This window comes from Harmonia axyridis, chromosome 3, assembly GCF_914767665.1.
Source record: "Harmonia axyridis chromosome 3, icHarAxyr1.1, whole genome shotgun sequence".
Classification (NCBI taxonomy): Eukaryota; Metazoa; Arthropoda; class Insecta; order Coleoptera; family Coccinellidae; genus Harmonia; species Harmonia axyridis.
This window is the reverse complement of record NC_059503.1, coordinates 58,723,929-58,737,681: the sequence shown is the minus strand read 5'-3', so window position 1 is coordinate 58,737,681 and position 13,753 is coordinate 58,723,929. Positions and strand designations below refer to the sequence as shown.

At 37.4% G+C, this 13,753-nt stretch overlaps 1 protein-coding gene and 11 non-coding genes across 12 annotated transcripts in view; all 12 read right to left on the bottom strand.

Moving 5' to 3' along the window:
- The window catches only part of LOC123675533 (nuclear pore complex protein Nup88), a 164,500-nt gene that overhangs the window by 96,431 nt on the left and 54,316 nt on the right, over positions 1 to 13,753 (bottom strand). The window lies entirely within an intron of this gene.
- Positions 2,965 to 3,036, bottom strand: Trnap-ugg. Its single transcript has one exon. It is a non-coding gene; the product is annotated as a tRNA-Pro (tRNA).
- Positions 3,141 to 3,212, bottom strand: Trnap-ugg. Its single transcript has one exon. It is a non-coding gene; the product is annotated as a tRNA-Pro (tRNA).
- Trnap-ugg lies at positions 3,317 to 3,388 on the bottom strand. The gene has a single exon. It is a non-coding gene; the product is annotated as a tRNA-Pro (tRNA).
- Positions 3,493 to 3,564, bottom strand: Trnap-ugg. Its single transcript has one exon. It is a non-coding gene; the product is annotated as a tRNA-Pro (tRNA).
- Positions 3,669 to 3,740, bottom strand: Trnap-ugg. The gene has a single exon. It is a non-coding gene; the product is annotated as a tRNA-Pro (tRNA).
- Positions 3,845 to 3,916, bottom strand: Trnap-ugg. Its single transcript has one exon. It is a non-coding gene; the product is annotated as a tRNA-Pro (tRNA).
- Trnap-ugg lies at positions 4,021 to 4,092 on the bottom strand. The gene has a single exon. It is a non-coding gene; the product is annotated as a tRNA-Pro (tRNA).
- Trnap-ugg lies at positions 4,197 to 4,268 on the bottom strand. Its single transcript has one exon. It is a non-coding gene; the product is annotated as a tRNA-Pro (tRNA).
- Positions 4,373 to 4,444, bottom strand: Trnap-ugg. The gene has a single exon. It is a non-coding gene; the product is annotated as a tRNA-Pro (tRNA).
- Positions 4,549 to 4,620, bottom strand: Trnap-ugg. The gene has a single exon. It is a non-coding gene; the product is annotated as a tRNA-Pro (tRNA).
- Positions 4,725 to 4,796, bottom strand: Trnap-ugg. Its single transcript has one exon. It is a non-coding gene; the product is annotated as a tRNA-Pro (tRNA).

Here is a 13,753-nt window from a genome sequence, read left to right as displayed (position 1 = left end):
GTTCGATAACGATGACCTGTGATTGCTTCAGTTGGTTTTAACAACTTATGATACACTACGCCGAGCGGGTCCCACTAAATACTGAGCAGGACCTTGGAACCTAAATATTCGGATTGGCCGTTTCGACGTGGAGGTATGACCGGGATATCCCCATGATTTCTGCGCTTGGGATTATAGTAATGAACCCATTTTTCGTTTCCAGTCACAATGCGATGCAGAAATCCCTTCCGTGTTTGCCTTGCAAACAGCTGTTTACAAGCAAACAAACTCCATTCAACATTTCTCGGCTTCAACTCGTACGACACCCAATTTACTTGTTTCTGAATCATTCCCATGACTTTCAGGCGTTTTGAAAGGGCTTGTTGCGTCACTTCCAATGATCCTGCCACTTCGTCTTGCATTTGACACGAGTCTTGATCAAGTAATGCCTCCAGTTCAGCATCTTGGAAAACCTTCTCTCTTCGACCGTCATAAAATCACCGTTCTTGAAGCGTTGAAACCACTCTCGGCACGTTCTTTCTTCATATTAAAGCAGAAAATTAAAACCTTCCCCGAATGACGGGGATTTGGCTCGTAAGTTATTTTTTTTTTTTTATTATTTATTTACACATGTAGAAATATAAAATTATTAAAACATACATCATGTGTAAATATTTGCCATCAAAGAATTACATAGCTTGTCAAGTTAGTAAAACATACACCTATAGTATAATACAATTATAGTATATAAAAAATTATAATAAATAGTTGAAACACTTAAAAATAAAAGTCGTAGAATTCGTTCAACTCGTATATAGTCTCTTCCAAAAGCAACTTTTTCACTTTCCTGGTGAAGGCAGGTAAGTTTAACTCTTTTACATAACTTGGGAGCTTGTTATACAATTTGAGACATGTGTAACTAGGACCTTGCTGTGTCTTCCCTATTCTTGCTTGCGGTATAGAAAAAATGTTGTTTCTCTCGTGTATTATAGCTATGGAAGTGAGAGTTTTTAGGAAACTTATCTTGATGTTGGTGAACATATTTGACGCATGTGAGTATGAAAACTGACGTAGCGGTGAGTATCCCTTCCCTCTTAAAAATTTCTCTGCAAGAGTCTGTTGTTTCCATATTGAAAATAGCTCTTATAGCACTCTTCTGTTTGAGAAGCACTTTTTTGACATGTTTAATCGAATATTTCCCTCCTGTCTAAAAATTCTATGTAAATGGAATACAATTATCGAAAACTACAGCGAATATTTCCCTCCTGTCAAAAGTTCGATGTATATGGAGAACAATTATCGAAAATTACAGCGATAATTGCATTGTAGGAAGCGAAACAGCACTGCGATAATTGTTCAGTTCATAGATGCATAGTTTCTATGCATCTTACACAGTTCGAATCTATGGCAATTCCCTTCTGCATCAGTTTGACAAGTGATGTAATAGTTTATTCGGGAACTCATGCAGTTTTTATGACAACACGCTGTCATGCAAGATTATCGGTAATTTTGATGCACTTGTGCAATTACTTACGAGAATAACTTTATGATGCAGACATAAATCGACTAATATTTCGATAGCGTGATGTTAACAAATGCCTAAGCTTCTTAATAATAATAATAATATAATAATGAACATTTTAATTTTAATTTAATAATTTTAATTTAATTTCAATAATTTTAATTCAATAAACATTATTATTGTATCTATTCTTTCGAATACCACTTATCAGAACATCCATTTATTGCGAAACGACGGAAGCAAAGTTGTACACCTTATAATACTTATAGTTTTCGAGATGTCCCCAGTGAGCATCGAATTTGGGACAATTTTAGTAATTTGCTTATAATCAAGTTCCTTTCAATGGCAGCCAACTTCGTACTATAAGAAATGAAGGTCCCAGAACGAACATTGAGAAAAATTTTCTGTGTTATACCTGGCAGATCTAATTATAAAAAAAAAAAACTGAAATTCAAAGTAACCAAGTCTTAGAAAATAATTTTTTATTTAAAAAATATTGACAAGTCATCCAAAAATTGAACAATCACGGACCTGAAATAATCTGCAGAAACTTATACATCCAAGAAAGGATTTTCCCGATGCATCCGTTTCCGCCCTAGGCACGCGAAGCGGAACTGTTTCGCCGTCGACAATCCATAACCTCAAAATTCGACGATGCGTTGAACCGTGTGATTTTCAATCTGTTTTAAAACTTTATAATTGAATAATTTTTCAATAAAAACAAGCGGAGCGCGGAAAGTTGCGAGGCCCGCGAGATTTTCGATTGAAAAAGAAATCCAATAGGTGTATAGCCCAAACCAGACGGATCCGGGGGGGTAGGCAGGGGAGGGAAGGATGGAAAACGGGGGGTCGATGTTTTCGCCCTTCGACCGGGAGGGTTGTTCTGCTGGAAAATTGTCAGTACGGAAAAATTGCTATCTATTATCGATGCGTGGTCTTGTACCGGGACCGCGATATTAATAAGATGGATCTTACGCCTCGGGGCGACCCTGTTAGTCGTTTGTTTCGATTATCATCTGTTTCCGAAGTTCTTGATTATGATGTCATGCCGATCCGAGAAGATGCGTGTGTCGTTATAAAAATTTCAGACATTCTTTTTCGTTTTCTCCTTCCAATTTGGTGTTCGAAAATACATTCCATTCTCTTTGTTGGATAATATTCTTAATTCAGTCGTGAGCATTTGATAGCTCCAAGGGCGCATAGATGTTCGAGGGCCCGAAAAGTCCTCAGTTCATCTAAGTGCTTTATTTTTTTTTCGATATTCTGTTTGAAATTTTGTCACGTTTTGAAGTGGATATTGGATAACGAATTTTCGTTATTCTACTTGAATTATTCACGTTTTGGGAACCCAATTGAAACCCGATTGAAAGCTGAATCGAATAAATCTTCTTCTTCTGGTACTTTCACTTGAACTCGATTGAATGAAGTACCATATGAAACATTTCACTTGAGGAAAAAATTATGGGCTCAACCGGGATTTGAACCCGGGACCTCTCGCACCCAAAGCGAGAATCATACCCCTAGACCATTGAGCCTGATTGAAAGAAGAATCGTACAAGAACTTATTCTTCTGGTACTTTCACTTGACCTCGATTGAATGAAGTATCGTATAAAACATTTCACTTGAGGAAAAAATTATGGGCTCAACCGGGATTTGAACCCGAGACCTCTCGCACCCAAAGCGAGAATCATACCCCTAGACCATTGAGCCTGATTGAAAGAAGTATCGTACAAGAACTTATTCTTCTGGTACTTTCACTTGACCTCGATTGAATGAAGTACCGTATAAAACATTTCACTTGAGGAAAAAATTATGGGCTCAACCGGGATTTGAACCCGGGACCTCTCGCACCCAAAGCGAGAATCATACCCCTAGACCATTGAGCCTGATTGAAAGAAGAATCGTACAAGAACTTATTCTTCTGGTACTTTCACTTGACCTCGATTGAATGAAGTACCGTATAAAACATTTCACTTGAGGAAAAAATTATGGGCTCAACCGGGATTTGAACCCGGGACCTCTCGCACCCAAAGCGAGAATCATACCCCTAGACCATTGAGCCTGATTGAAAGAAGAATCGTACAAGAACTTCTTCTTCTGGTACTTTCACTTGACCTCGATTGAATGAAGTACCGTATAAAACATTTCACTTGAGGAAAAAATTATGGGCTCAACCGGGATTTGAACCCGGGACCTCTCGCACCCAAAGCGAGAATCATACCCCTAGACCATTGAGCCTGATTGAAAGAAGTATCGTACAAGAACTTATTCTTCTGGTACTTTCACTTGACCTCGATTGAATGAAGTACCGTATAAAACATTTCACTTGAGGAAAAAATTATGGGCTCAACCGGGATTTGAACCCGGGACCTCTCGCACCCAAAGCGAGAATCATACCCCTAGACCATTGAGCCTGATTGAAAGAAGAATCGTACAAGAACTTATTCTTCTGGTACTTTCACTTGACCTCGATTGAATGAAGTATCGTATAAAACATTTCACTTGAGGAAAAAATTATGGGCTCAACCGGGATTTGAACCCGGGACCTCTCGCACCCAAAGCGAGAATCATACCCCTAGACCATTGAGCCTGATTGAAAGAAGTATCGTACAAGAACTTATTCTTCTGGTACTTTCACTTGACCTCGATTGAATGAAGTACCGTATAAAACATTTCACTTGAGGAAAAAATTATGGGCTCAACCGGGATTTGAACCCGGGACCTCTCGCACCCAAAGCGAGAATCATACCCCTAGACCATTGAGCCTGATTGAAAGAAGTATCGTACAAGAACTTATTCTTCTGGTACTTTCACTTGACCTCGATTGAATGAAGTACCGTATAAAACATTTCACTTGAGGAAAAAATTATGGGCTCAACCGGGATTTGAACCCGGGACCTCTCGCACCCAAAGCGAGAATCATACCCCTAGACCATTGAGCCTGATTGGAAGAAGTATCGTACAAGAACTTATTCTTCTGGTACTTTCACTTGACCTCGATTGAATGAAGTACCGTATAAAACATTTCACTTGAGGAAAAAATTATGGGCTCAACCGGGATTTGAACCCGGGACCTCTCGCACCCAAAGCGAGAATCATACCCCTAGACCATTGAGCCTGATTGAAAGAAGAATCGTACAAGAACTTCTTCTTCTGGTACTTTCACTCGACCTGGATAGAATAAAGTACCATATAAAACATTTCACTCGAAAAAAAAATTATGGGCTCAACCGGGATTTGAACCCGGGACCTCTCGCACCCAAAGCGAGAATCATACCCCTAGACCATTGAGCCTGAATAAATAATGGAAAAACTTCAATACTGATGACTACAATTCAATTCGATCCGAGAACGCTTTATTGTTGGTGAAAGTAGGTCAGTATCGATGGTACCTAACATAGTTGAAACTCTGATAAATTGCTTCATTCAGCGGAGCATTTTGATTCGGATACAGTTTCAATAATTGGAATGCCGCAATTATAATGAATATAGAATCGAAGATTTATAATATATGAAATGTATGATGCCTCGTTTACATTTCCTCTGTTTTTGTATTGCTTTATCTCAAAAGTATTATCATCCTTTGAAGCAAAGAAGTGGCAGTATTACTGGTCACTTCTCCTTTCAATTTGTAAGTACTTTTCTCTGATACAAATGTATTAACGGAGTTGAAACAAAAATTATTGTTTACCGAAAACTCAACTGGTAAAAGAAATTCAAACACATCACCACTTCGCATCCCTTCGATATACGCAGCTCTTTTCGCGTACATAGTTAATGAAGCCTTAGAATAACGAAGGTTGACTTTCTGACCTTCCACAATGAAATATTACACGAGGTCATCATCACTGACCATCTTGCCCCCATTATGCAATTCTCAAGACATCCCCCTTGAAATATGGCTGACCTGTTGCTCGTCGCGCCCCAGCCAAGCAGATGTTTCCGCACCCTCGCAGCGTCCGAGGGGTTGTAACTGACCACAACATCCTTGGACCCTCGGGCGCCCGCGGAGTTCTTGTAGGAGAGCGTTAAGGGTTTGTTTAGACGGCCCCGTCGTCAGATAACCGGCAGGTTAATCCCTTCATAATAACGGGGTAATGGCCAGGAGATAGGGGTGGACCTGTAGATGTCCTTGGGTTGTAACGTGATAACGCCTGAATGGACTTCTTGCGGTTATAATTCAATTCGGAAGTGGTCAGTTGATTGGTATCCTGAAGGTTAGGGTTGATAATTTAATGGGGTGAACTGGTGGATGATTGTTTTTCTGAGGAACTAAATGATATCATCAAATGAGTTTGATATTTTAATGTGCAAGTAAGGAGTAGAAAGAAGGTTTTACAATCAATTGAAACAATGTCACTGAATTGTTTATTTCAAAAAATCTTCTAGTTGATTTTAAAGTATTCCTTGAATATAATATCCTTCAAGTGCGAGCATAGTTTACAATACCTCTTCTTCTGCTTCCATCTCCCACTGGAGGTTGGAAATTATTTCATCAATTTTCACTTTGTTAGCAGATCGAAACAATTCATTGAAAGTCAATTAGAATCATTCTGTATGATTTCGTAGCCTATTAGCTACGAAAAGAAGGATATATTTATCCTTCCTCTGCTTACGTTTGAACCTCCCTTATTCTATGCTTCATTATTGTTCTCAGCAATTCGTATTTAGACAATCGCTTAACATGTCCAAGGTATTCTAAGATTTTGTTTTTGATAATTACCACCTCTTCTTTCTTATCCATTATTTTGAGAGTTTCCACGTTTGTAACTCGATCATATGTGAGATATGCAGGATTTTGCGATTACACCATCTTTCTTTACTATTGCACTCTTTTAGATTAGGCCAGAAATTTTTATTTACCTCCAATTAGTGGTTGCTACTTTTCTTTAAAAATATTCATTAAAATTATTTATATGAGTAGTATAGGGTGTTTTTTTCGAGGTATATAACTTTAAGTTGGCATTCCTGTTCAAGATGGCGACAGATTTAACAGCTGTCAAGTGATTTATTCTCAGATTGGTTTGGCAATTCATCATGAATAGACTCACGCCTGAACAACGTTTGCAAATAGTGCAATTTCATTTCGAAAATAATGATTCTGTGCGGAATACGTATCGCGCACTACAGCCATTAGCGATGAAGCACACTTCTGGTTGAATGGCTAAGTCAACAAACCAAACTGCCGCATTTGGAGTGAAGCTAATCCTCAAGTGTATGTCGAAACAACGTTACATCCAGAAAAACTGACTGTTTGGTGCGCTTTATGGGCTGGTGGAATCATTGGTCCGTACTTCTTCAAAAACGATGAAGGCCAGAACGTTACAGTCAATGGTGATCGGTATAGAGCCATGATTACTAACTTTTACATTCCTGAATTGAACATGATGTCCAGGAGCTGTGGTTCCAACAAGACGACGCAACATGTCACACAGCTCGTGCTACAATCGATTTATTGAAAGACACGTTCGGTGACCGCCTAATTTCACGTTTTGGACCTGTGAATTGGCCTCCAAGATCTTGTGATTTAACACCGCTAGACTATTTTCTGTGGGGCTATGTAAAGTCATTGGTCTATGGGGATAAGCCACTAACCCTTGACCATTTGGAAGACAACATTCGCCGTGTTATTGCCGATATACAGCCACAAATGTTGGAAAAAGTCATCGAAAATTGGAAGTCCAGATTGGACTACATCCGAGCCAGCCGTGGCGGTCATATGCCAGAAATGATATTTAAAATGTAATGCCACAAGATTATCTTGCGGATATATAAAATTCATGTCAATCGAATAATCAATCCATCGTTGTTCTATTGCAATTTAAAGTTCTATAGCTCTAAAAAAAACACCCTTTACATCCCATTATGCACTATAGATATTCACCGTCAATAATTTTCACGGTTTGTAATGAAAATCCAATCAAAATAAGAAAAAAATTATATACAAAAACATTCAAATGATTGTTTAGGCTAAATTTTGTGTTCTATATCAAAACTTCCTACACTTTTTTATTGAACGCATTTTTCATTCAATCTTTTGATGTCATCGGGCAATTTATTGTGTGTATATTTATACGTGTGAAATTTGGGCCTTGCTGGGTTTTCTTCAGTTTGACATATGGAAGAGCAAAGTTATGTTTCTCGTCAGTATTATATTCATGGAAGTTTCAGCTTGTTATTTTTCGTTTTTCGGATGAACATATTTCACACAGGTGAGTATGAAACACTCTTGAAAATATCTCGGCATCTTTCAGTTTGTTTCAAACCAAAGAGTGTTCTTATTGACCTTTTTTGTTTCAGTAGAACTTTTTCGATGCGAATATGTTGTCTCCACATAATGATTGCATTCAACATCTGACAGTGGAAGGTCGAATAATATGTTTGTTTCTACACTTGAAATCTGTTTTATTATTCTTATTATAAATATCGCTGTCGAGAGCCGTCCACATAATTCATCGACATATTTGTTCCAGACGAGTGAAGACTGAAAATGTATCCCTAAGTATGTTAAAGATGCATTAATTGACTTTCTGGTAGTACAAATCAGCTTTTGAGGTTTTTCGGTGTTTTTTTGCAAACCATTGGCGTGAAACCATTTTTTGGTATCTTCAATGAATTTGGTGTCTTGTTTAACAGGTTGCTTTTTTGGATATATTGAGAATTACTGTAGTTTCTGAATAGCTGCATATTTTATCAGCTTCTACGTTCACATATAAACTATTCGTGAAGATAATGAACCTGATAGATCCCAATATAGAACCTTGTGGTACTCCGGTCTCGACTCCCCTTGTGTTCAAAGAGGAATTTTTCCACTTGACCTTTGGGATCGTTTTGTCAAGTATAATTCGAATATTTCATAGACATTTACTCTTATGCCGTATATTGTCGAAGCTTATTCAGCAGACTCTCATGTGGAACGCTATCAAAAGCCATACTGTCATATCGTGAATTGTATTCAAAATATTCAATAGACTATTTTTGAGATAGCTTGGAGATAAAAGTCCAGCTATCTAAATATCATTTGAATACTAATTTTTCAGGCTTCACATCGTGGACAATCCAGGATATTCACTCTTCTGTCGATTTTGTGCTGCCCCTTTCTCTATTTTCCAAGACATATCTCCTCGGTTGGCCCTGAAATATTACACACTTGTTGCTGCAACCTGGGGACTGTCCGTATCACACCCTTTTAAGTAGTTTAAAGGGAAGGGGACTGACCACTCTCTTGATTTTTTATTGTATACCATAAGGGGCCGCCAACGGAAGTTCAAAGTTGCCCTTTAAGTGTATCACATCCCCAAACATAACAACGCCTTTATAATCCTGTTTGCACCAGTCAGGAAATTGCCTCCTTTAAACACTTTAAGGGTTTTCCCTGAAGGATCCTACAGACTTGGGGTGAATCAAGATTAGGTAGCTCTACTAGAAAGGTGCCAAAATCTGCACATTACATATTGAAAGACAAACATTCGGAGTTCGATTGTTTGTGAAATATACATTTAAATATAACATGTTTCGCAATTTGATTAGAGTTTATCGTTTCTTGTGATTAGAGGGAAATATTGCTACATGTCATTCACGAAATGGTTTTTTTAGATCTCAATATAGAGGCAATGGCAATGTAAATATGCAGAAAGGTCCAGATTTTAGTTCAATAACTTTGACGTCGGATAGAACAACTCTTTTCATGAAAAATATTCCTATAAACCTTTATCCTAACAAGTTTCCTTTTCGAGATAAAGGGTGATAAAGTTTGAAAAAAATCATTTTTTTACTTATAACTCTAGTATTATTACATTCATAATTGTTTTAATTTTTAGGTATGGAAGTAGAGATAATGTAATCTTTTGAATTATGTAAGTGTTTCCTGTCAAAAATATCCAGAAGCGTATATATAGGGGTGCGATGATACTTTTCTCATTGAAAATCTACACCACTGTCTTTTTTTACAAAAGTTGTTTCATCAATTCGTGGTCATCGTAATCGTTTTATAACTAAGTAATACTAGATGCCGTGTCCTTCTATTCCATGTTTCCCTTTTTTGTTCTGTTTTTTTCTTTATTATTTTTTTTTGTCTTGGAGTATTCAATTTTTTCATATGATTATTCAATGTAAATCATGTTATTGTGGATTACTCTACTCGGGGGATTAAGTTGAATAGCACTGTTAGACTTCGCTCCTGAGAAGAATGCATCTCTATCCAATAAAGGCGTTTATTATTATTTCATTTTTCAATAAATAATGAGAGCAAGTTCAAAATTGGCGCAGTATATTACAACTCTTTCAAAAGCATTTAATTGAACATTTAAGAGAGAAATCAGCCATCTAAACAATAAAAATTTTCACAAATATTTTTTATTGTTTGAGTGTCTTTCACAAATGTTCAATCAACTTCTATCAGAAAGCGTTATACTACACTACGTCAATTTTTGTACTTTCATTTATCACTAATGAGAAATTTTGAAAAATTAATTTTTGTAGATTTTTGTGGATAGTATTTGCTTTGTACTCGATTATCTCGAAAATTCTATGAAAAAAATCAGGAGAACCTTTTTCTTAATGAAGCTCAGTTGATTTTAGAAATTGAACAATTTTTTCGAGAAAAGACAGTGGTGTAGATTTTCAATAAGAAAAGTATCATCGCACCCCTATATCTACTCCACTAGATAATTTTGGCAGGAAACATTTACGTTGAAGGTTTTAGACAGGGCGAGTCTTTGACTTGTACATATATTTCAACTGAAAATTTCTGAGCTTTAAAGAAATTTGAAATATTACTAAACTACTGAAAGGGATCAGTATCGAAGCTGATTCAAATCTGACAGGTTCAATTATCACGTTAAAGGTTTCAGACAGGGTGAGTCTTCGACTTGTATATGTCAACTGAAGATTTCTGAGCTCAAAAAAAGCACTCTTTTCCCTTACCATTGTTCCCGATTCGGATAGATTGAAAAAATAAAGGCTGTTAAAAATCCATAAAAAATAAAATCAGTATATCTCGACAATGGTTTATCGGAAGGAAAATTTTCGTGACATAATTTTTTATTGATATGTTGAATCTTTTTGAACACAGAATTACATCCACATCTTCCAGATTCTTCATTATGACATTCCATAAAAATGCCATAAATTCGAAGAACCCAACTCTCAGAGTATGTTGAACGTTCATTATAATGAATATTTGTCCATTTTGAAGAATACTAGTATTCCTCATATAATCCCGTATAATGTGTCGTTTTCGAATGTGTTCTTAAAAACAAGAAATTATTATTTGTGGAATTAAAAAAATTGGGTACTTTGGCTAAATGCACCTCTGTTGAGAAAACTCACAGAAATGAATATTGACTACGTTGTCACGTCTGAAATCAATAACTGCAAAAGACAAAAGGTGCATTCAGCCAAAGTACCCAATTTTTTTAATTCCACAAATAATAATTTCTTGTTTTTAAGAACACATTCGAAAACGACACATTATACGGGATTATATGAGGAATACTAGTATTTTTCAAAATGGACAAATATTCATTAATGAACGTTCAACATACTCTGAGAGTTGGGTTCTTCGAAATTATTGCATTTTTATGGAATGTCATAATGAAGAACCTGGAAGATGTGGATGCAATTCTGTGTTCAAAAATATTCAACATATCAATAAAAAATTATGTCACGAAAATTTTCCTTCGGATAAACCATTGTCGAGATATACTAAAATTTTATTTTTTATGGATTTTCAACAGCCTTTATTTTTTCAATCTATCCGAATCAGGAACAATGGTAAGGAAAAAGAGTGCTTCTTTTGAGCTCAGAAATCTTCAGTTGACATATATGTACAAGTCGAAGACTCACCCTGTCTGAAACCTTTAACGTGATAATTGAACCTGTCAGATTTGAATCAGCTTCGATACTGATCCCTTTCAGTAGTTTAGTAATATTTCAAAGTTGAACTTAAAATCTCTAACACTGAAGGAGCCATGAAGAAAAAACTAAAAAAATCTAGATGATTATATTCAGAAATCCTCAATATTATTGAAGATAATTTGAATTAAAGTGATATTGACATAGGTCTTACACTCCGTTTATTTAAACGTATGTTGGTTTTACATATGTCAACCAAACACATCTTCTGATCGAAAAGAATGAACTTCTGGAGCAGTTGTCACGCCTTTCATTTCAGCATCCCGAAACGTCTCCATTTGCTGGAAGAATTCCTTATTTTCCCTCGTTAATCCAAGAAAAAAAAATTATCGACTTGTAACCGCTGACAGGCCAACAATGCCTAAAATACTAACCGGAACGGCAGCGTCCGCCGAAGATATTAAAAAACTGCGATCTGCCAGAACAAATTATTCGTACAATCAACGGATCCCTTTGTTCCTCGTCCCCCTTGAAACAATGGGGGGCCCACCAGTACAATAAAAGATATCCGAAGCAATCCTGAAGATACTAGATCGGCCCTATCAGAAATGGAATAATCAAAAGTGGCGGGAAACAATTTGCATAGAAATCGCATCGGAGATAAGGGTGTAAGCAACCCTTCCGACCATGGGGTGGGGACGGTGATTGGTGTTTCCTAGAATTTCGTAATATTTGAAATGGCTCGCAGGTTTGATCGCTGCCAGGTCAAAGAGGCTGTTTTGCGATCGCAAAAAGGGTTTTTTGTCAGATGTTTATATTTTCACTATTTTTTTTCCAATCGTGCACCGCGATATTTTATCACAATAGTAATTTCCGTAACAAGTCCGGAAAATAGGGTTTTTTTGGACGAATAGACAAAATTCCAGGACGAGCGTAAGCGAGTCCTGGAAGTCTGTGAGTCAAAAAAAACCATTTTCGGGCGTGTTGCGTACAATATTTTTTCGGCAACCATGTAGAATAACACTATCGCTGCTGCTTTCCATATTTTATTGCGATTGCGATAAAAAAACATGCAAATCTTTGACAACTAATTCCATATGAACTGTCAGCCGTTATCTCGGTTGCTATGGATTCTATGATTCTTTTCCGGCCTAGTCCGGGAAGTACGAACTTTCCGGACTAGGCCGGGAAATGCTACTTTCTCAGAGAAAAACCGTCCGGGAAGTGAGCACTTCCCGGACGGTTGCCGAAAAAAATATTTCATGAATATCTATAGGGTGTTTTTTTTCGAGGTATATAACTTTAAGTTGTCATTACTGTTCAAAATGGCGACCGATTTAACAGCTGTCAAGTGATTTATTCTCAGTTTGGTTTGGCAATTCATCATGAATAGACTCACGCCTGAACAACGCTTGCAAATAGTGCAATTTCATTTCGAAAATGATGGTTCTGTGCGGAATACGTATCGCGCACTACGTCCATTTTATTTTGTTCAGCGATGAAGCGCACTTCTGGTTGAATGGCTACGTCAACAAACGAAACTGCCGCATTTGGAATGAAGCTAATCCTCAAGTGTATGTCGAAACACCGTTACATCCAGAAAAACTGACTGTTCGGTGCGCTTTATGGGCTGGTGGAATCATTGGTCCGTACTTCTTCAAAAACGATGATTGCCAGAACGTTACAATCAATGTTGATCGGTATAGAGCCATGATTACTATACAACGTCAAATTTTTCACTTCTTCATGAGACCGGAAATGCTGGTCAGCCAGGCCCTGTGCCATTGATCGAAACAAGTGACAGTCCGAGAAAGCAAAGTCTGGAAAATACGGCGGGTTGGGTAGAACTTCCCATTTCAACGTTTACAAGTATGTGTCTTGACCACTTTCGCAACATGGGGTCAATTGACCACAGAGATCTTGTGATTAAACACCTTTGGGCTTTTTCCTTTGGGTTCTCGTGAAATTTAATCTACTCCAATAACTACCTAGAGATGGCACACCCCATCCTGATAACGAACTTCTGCCTGGAATCCTGCTCTATGATCATTTGTTACTTTTCCGTATATATATTTAATACATCTCTATCGTCCCCGAGAAGAGATCAACCATCCCAAATTCCTGAAGATTACCTCTCCCCCGAGCATACAGCTCCAAACGAACAATATAACAATTTCGCTCGAAGAACATATTTAATTAACTTGGACCCAGGACGACGGACCACAGAATCGATTCATCAACGTGCGTAACTCTGACACTAGATTAAGGCCGCGTGAACGCAGAAGAAGAAGAAGCGTATAAATAAACGGACACTTTTATGGATGCGAGGTAATTTGGGGGAAACGTCGGCTTTATTGGTCCGATAGTTGATGATCCGAGGCGGCCGGGCAGATGGA